At 52.5% G+C, this 7,064-nt stretch overlaps 1 long non-coding RNA gene across 1 annotated transcript; it reads right to left on the bottom strand.

Moving 5' to 3' along the window:
- Nucleotides 1–770: 770 nt before the first annotated feature.
- Nucleotides 771–7,028, bottom strand: LOC144724290 (uncharacterized). The gene is made up of 2 exons (XR_013586460.1): nt 6,628–7,028; nt 771–1,006 (listed from the first exon to the last, which is right to left on the bottom strand). It is a non-coding gene; the product is annotated as an uncharacterized LOC144724290 (long non-coding RNA).
- Between the last annotated feature and the right edge of the window lie 36 nt (nt 7,029–7,064).

A 7,064-nucleotide genomic window follows, 5' to 3' on the forward strand; every position in this document is an offset into this window, starting at 1 on the left:
TAGGAGGTCGTGGGTTCGATCCCGACCCTGACGCCTGCTGCAGTATATTTGGAGTTTGCGTGTCTCTCTCTCATCATCATCACGGTGGCTAAGAGATGATAACGACCTCGCCTGGTGTACAGGGGGCCGTGGGTTCGATCCCAACCCTGACGCCTGCTGCTGTATATTTGGAGTCTGCGTGTTTTTCTTCCCGTGGTCGCATTGAGTTTGTTTCTCCGAGTCCTTTCTTTTCCTTCTACATTTAGAAACATGCGTTCAGACTATTTGTCTGCAACACATTTCCACATGGCGAGTCTCCTCCTTGAGTTATCATTGGTGGCCAGGTCTCTTCTGAAAAACAGAGCTGTTATAGGCTAGTGGGCCTTATCTGGTGAATGAAGAAAAACTCTCTGACGCAGGGGCGGTTTCTTCATTAGGGCGATTGGGCGACGCACCACCAATGTTTCGCGAGCCGTTACTGTGCCTCTGGATATAGTCCAATCAGCGTCATGCTACGTTCTGTGGAGTACCGCCTCTTTTTGGGCGATTTCACTCCGGCTGAGAATCGCCCCGAGTGGCCCCATAGACTTACATTCAAAGATGTTTTTTTTCGAACGGGGGCGCTGCAATGCATTTTCTATGGCTTCCGGGAGGGCTCGCCCTAACGTGCTTACGTCATCATACGTAAGCACGTTTCATCCAACAATATTATTTGTCGCCCCCTAGTGGAATCTTTAATAAAATAAACTGAGTGGATTGTAATAATAGTGAGTATAGAAACAAACAAGATGTATTGTAAGAGTCACTTTATTTTGCATTAATATTAAAGAAGTGAAGTTGCCTTTACATGCTTAAGCTGTTAATGTATCCATTGCATGGGTGGACCTTATCCTTATCAATCATCCAGACATTTGCCCCCCCTGAGAGATTTTGCAGGAGCCGCCACTGCTCTGACGTTGTCTTTCATACGTCGTGCGATCTTCTCTGGCCCATCACCACCAACCCACGTGCATGACAAGAAGGCGGCCTAAAGAAGGAGATGAAAGACATCGCGGCTGGTGTGAAATATCGTGTACACGAGGAATGATAGCGGCGGCCTCTCGTGGTGGCATACCTCGCACGGACTGGTGACATACAACACGCAGGAAAGGATTCACGTCAATTCTTACGCAGGCAATTTTCGAAACGCGTACAGCAGCAGTCGTCACTTGATTAACACCGCGTCGCGACTCGCGTCGCCTGAACCCCACCACGACCACCACCACCACCGCCTACCCTGTACATCGCTTTGATTTCACGTCGTTTCGATATACGTCGTCGCGCCTTTCAGGAACGCATCCCCGACGTATACCGCCGGGGTATCACTGTACCACACGTTTTTTTTATTGAGCAATAAAAAGTAACAGAACCAACTTCACCCACAACTCTGACTTTGGCTCGTGAGCCGCGTGCTCTATGCACGCTGTGTGACGTCACACACCGTGCACAGAGCACGCTGTGTGACGTCACACAGTGCACAGAACACGAGGTGTGACGTCACACAGTGCACAGAGCACGCGGTGTGACGACACACAGCGCACAGAGCACGCGGTGTGACGTCACAGTATACAGAGCACGTGGTGTGACGTCACACAGCGCACAGAGCACGCGGTGTGACGTCACAGTGCACAGAGCACGCTGTGATGCGACCTTGCAGCGTTATGTTGTGTAAAGGCGGGGGAGGGGGGGGATACAAAGACGTAGGAGGGAATGAGGCGGGGGGGGGGACAAGATACAATCAATGTTCAACAAACTCGAAGCAAATGTTAAACACCAAACAGAATGGGGAGCAGCAACTTCAGCAGCAGCTGCAGTTCTCTCCGAGTGTGTCTCTAACGCATTGTTCTCTAGCCTCCACCCCCTACCCAAGAGGAGAGGCATCACCACCTGCCCGGGCAGGTCTCCTAATTTCGGCAGCGTCAAATACCCTCCCCTGCCCCCCCCCCCGTCTGCTCGCCGAAGAGTGTCTGTGTCGTGTCTGTGTCGTCCAGGGATGCTCCCAGCCGTGGACGCGTTTCGTCGGCGGATCGTTTCCAAGCGGCGGCGGTGGGCCTCGAGTCGCGTGAAAAGATGTAGATTGGTGAAACTTTAGTACAGAAGCTGGGTTCGTGGACCCGTCTGTGCGGACTTTGACGGTGTTGATCCCCTGTATGCAGAGATTTGGGGGGGTGGTGGGGGGGGTTTCCGGGCATCGCTGTTATATTCTCCACGAAGTGAAACGGCTAATTAATGTTTATATGTATGTAATTGGGCGAAGATTCACGTGCAGCAGGAGCCTTCTAAAAAAAAGTATCTAGAGAAGATTTTTATGAACATGTCAATTGCGGATGTAAATAGTTCAGTATTTGTATTACTGCCGAGCTTATTGGTCTGAATGTGCCTTTCATGTGTGCCTTGTAAAATGAGATGCTTATGCATTTAGTCGACGCTTTATTAATCCCAATTATCATTATTATGATCACCAGTGGTGCGTTAACCACTGGGCCATCCCTATGTAAACATAACTGGATGCTAAGGCATACATCGATTATATATGTGAAAATTAGTTACTAGCAATTACAAACTGATAAAGCTAATTGTAATTACTGGCGAAATGTCGTACTCAGATTGTAAATGTTGTTGTGGCTTGGCTCTCCAACACACCGGTTAGTGCTGTACTAGTACACTACACTACACACTACACTATACACTACTATACACTACACTATACACTACACTACTACACACTATACACTACACTATACACTACTATACACTACACACTACACTATACACTACACTACTACACACTACACTATACACTACACTACACACTACACTATACACTACACTATACACTACATACTAGTGCTGTACTAGTAACGAATTGGCCACGTTCTGTTCACGTGACAACCCTTTTACTAGTTGGCTGTGTCGGGTGGTGGCGGGTTTAACGACACATTGATATATTAACGCGATCTAACCTAAATTAAAAAAAAAACTTGTATTGTGGATGATGTTGGTATAACACTACATGTTAATCTGATCAATGGAAATACGACCGTCTTTACGTTTTTATGACTCGTATTGAGAAACACCGCAAGTGTCGTCTGTCGCATCCGGCTTCACCCAAGGGCTTCATTTCAGCCGGAGCTGTCCGGGGCTGAACGCCGGAAAACACCCCCCTCCTCCTGTCCACAACCTCCCGGGAATTCTTGGCTGGCCTTCGCGTCCCGGATAAATTAAAATAAAAATAACTAAATAAATAAGACTTTAAATGTATATCGCGTCACTCACTCTCACAGCCACTCGTATTAAGCCCTCGTGGTTTCCATCGTTGATGTGAACACCCGCCTCTGCATGGGCCACAATGGGCGTATAGTAGTGGGGAGCGGTGGTGCAGCGGTTAGCGCTACGCTGCGCTAGAGACCTGGCAAACCCGGGTTCGATTCCCGCTCACGGCCAACACCGGTGACGATTATCTGAACCGGTCCCGGGCCTCCCCTAGGTCGACTCAGCCTCAAATGAGTACCCCGGTGCGGTGTGTAAACATCGCCACTGGGGAGACAAAGGCGGCCGGGCGTGGTGCTGGCCCTAACACCCGCCTCGTGTGCCGTCCCGGCCTTCATAGTTGCTCGCTAACAGCACTTGCCCCTACAGTCTGTTACAGGCTACACGGGGGATCTTTGTTTTTGTCTGTGTATAGTAACCACCAGCACATGTGTTGTGTGGGTGTATACAGAGCCACGATGCAGCATCCCGTGCAGACGCGTGCGGTGTTGTGTGGAGCAAAGTGCGCGCACATCAATGGGTCCACGCGTACGAATGTCCGACTCTCACACAGACACACAGCGGCAAACGCCCGCCGGTGTAGCCTTGGCAATGCCTTTCAGGTAAGCGCTGTTAGCGAGCACCTGTGAAGGCCGACACGGCACACGAGGGGGGTATTAGGGCCAGCAACCACGCCCGGCCGCCTTTGTCTCCCGAGTGGCGATGTTTACGCGCCGCACAATGTACGGTGCTCATTTGAGGCTGAGTCCACCTAGGGCAGGTCCAGGACCGGTTCAGATAATCGTTGCTGGTGTTGGCCGTGAGCGGGAATCACAAGCGCTCCCCCCACACACATGCACACACACACAGCGTCACACATGCACACTCACACACACAGCGTCACACATGCACACTCACACACACAGCGTGACACATGCACACTCACACACACAGCGTGACACATGCACACTCACACACACAGCGTGACACATGCACACACACACAGCGTCACACATGCACACACACACACACAGCGTCACACATGCACACACACACACACAGCGTGACACATGCACACACACACAGCGTCACACATGCACACTCACACACACAGCGTGACACATGCACACACACACAGCGTCACACATGCACACTCACACACACAGCGTCACACATGCACACACACACACACAGCGTGACACATGCACACACACACACACAGCGTGACACATGCACACACACACACACAGCGTGACACATGCACACTCACACACGCAGCGTGACACATGCACACACACACACACAGCGTGACACATGCACACACACACAGCGTCACACATGCACACACACACACAGCGTGACACATGCACACTCACACACACAGCGTGACACATGCACACTCACACACACAGCGTCACACATGCACACACACACACACAGCGTGACACATGCACACACACACACACAGCGTGACACATGCACACACACACACACAGCGTGACACATGCACACTCACACACGCAGCGTGACACATGCACACACACACACACAGCGTGACACATGCACACACACACACAGCGTGACACATGCACACACACACAGCGAGACACACACACACAGCGTGACACACTCACACACACACAGCGTGACACATGCACACAGCGTGACACATGCACACACACACAGCGTGACACACTCACACACACACAGCGAGACACACACACACAGCGTGACACACACACACAGCGTGACACATGCACACACACACAGCGTGACACACTCACACACACACAGCGAGACACACACACACAGCGTGACACACACACACAGCGTGACACATGCACACACACACAGCGTGACACACTCACACACACACAGCGTGACACGTGCACACACACACAACGTGACACACTCACACACACACAGCGTGACACACTCACACACACACAACGTGACACATGCACACACACACAGCGTGACACACACACACAGCGTGACACATGCAAACACACACAGCGTGACACACTCACACACACACAGCGAGACACACACACACAGCGTGACACACTCACACACACACAGCGTGACACGTGCACACACACACAGCGTGACACACTCACACACACACAGCGTGACACGTGCACACACACACAGCGTGACACACTCACACACACACAGCGTGACACGTGCACACACACACAGCGAGACACATGCACACACACACAGCGTGACACACACACACAGCGTGACACACTCACACACACACAGCGTGACACGTGCACACACACACAGCGAGACACATGCACACACACACAGCGAGACACACACACACAGCGTGACACACACACACACACAACGTGACACATGCACACACACACAGCGTGACACACACACACAGCGTGACACACTCACAGACAGCGTGACACATGCACACTCACACACACAGCGTGACACATGCAAACACACACAGCGTGACACACTCACACACACACAGCGTGACACACACACACAGCGTGACACACTCACAGACAGCGTGACACATGCACACACACACACACAGCGTGACACGTGCACACTCACACACAGCGAGACACACTCACACACACACAGCGTGACACACACACACAGCGTGACACACTCACAGACAGCGTGACACATGCACACTCACACACACAGCGTGACACATGCACACACACACAACGTGACACATGCACACACACACAACGTGACACACTCACACACACACAGCGAGACACACTCACACACACACAGCGTGACACACACACACAGCGTGACACATGCACACACACACAACGTGACACATGCACACACACACAGCGTGACACACGTACGCACACACACACACAGCGTCACACACACACACAGCGTGACACACTCACAGACAGCGTGACACATGCACACTCACACACACAGCGTGACACATGCACACACACACAACGTGACACATGCACACACACACAACGTGACACACTCACACACACACAGCGAGACACACTCACACACACACAGCGTGACACACACACACAGCGTGACACATGCACACACACACAGCGTGACACATGCACACACACACAACGTGACACATGCACACACACACAGCGTGACACACACACACACAGCGTGACACATGCACACACACACAGCGTCACACACACACACAGCGTGACACATGCACACACACACAGCGTGACACACTCACAGACAGCGTGACACATGCACGCACACACAACGTGACACACTCACACACAACGTGACACATACACACACACACAGCGTGACACATGCACGCACGGCTAAGAGAGAGAATAGAGCGAGAGAGAGAGTAGCACCAACACTCACACAATGCTGGGCAGCACGCGGGCGTGGCGGACCCACGCAAGGCGCCTTTCGCTCCCTTATCTCGCCCGTGCATCCTTTTCCGTGGGCAGCCTGGCCCAGTCCAACAGCACCACCAGCAGCACCACCACCACTAACGCCGCAGAGAGAGAGAGAGCGCGCGCGTGCGAGCGACGTTATAATAGAACGAGCGAGAAGGCGCAAAGGGAGAGAGAGAGCGCGAGATGCGACGAGGCGACACGACCAGAGAGGGAGAGAGAAGGGGGGGTGGGGGGGGGTGGCAGATCGGTGGCGTCGTTTTGTATTCGTGGAGCGAGCGAGCGAGCGGTGTCGGTAGGCAGAACCCCCGGACAGACACGGCGCGCGCGCGCGAGACGATGAGAATCGCTGGACAAAGAGCTTCGCGTTAAAGGAGAGGGGGTGGGAGTGTAAGGGGGGGG

The sequence above is a fragment of the Lampetra planeri genome, chromosome 20, assembly GCF_965212315.1.
Source record: "Lampetra planeri chromosome 20, kcLamPlan1.2.h2, whole genome shotgun sequence".
Taxonomy (NCBI): Eukaryota; Metazoa; Chordata; class Hyperoartia; order Petromyzontiformes; family Petromyzontidae; genus Lampetra; species Lampetra planeri.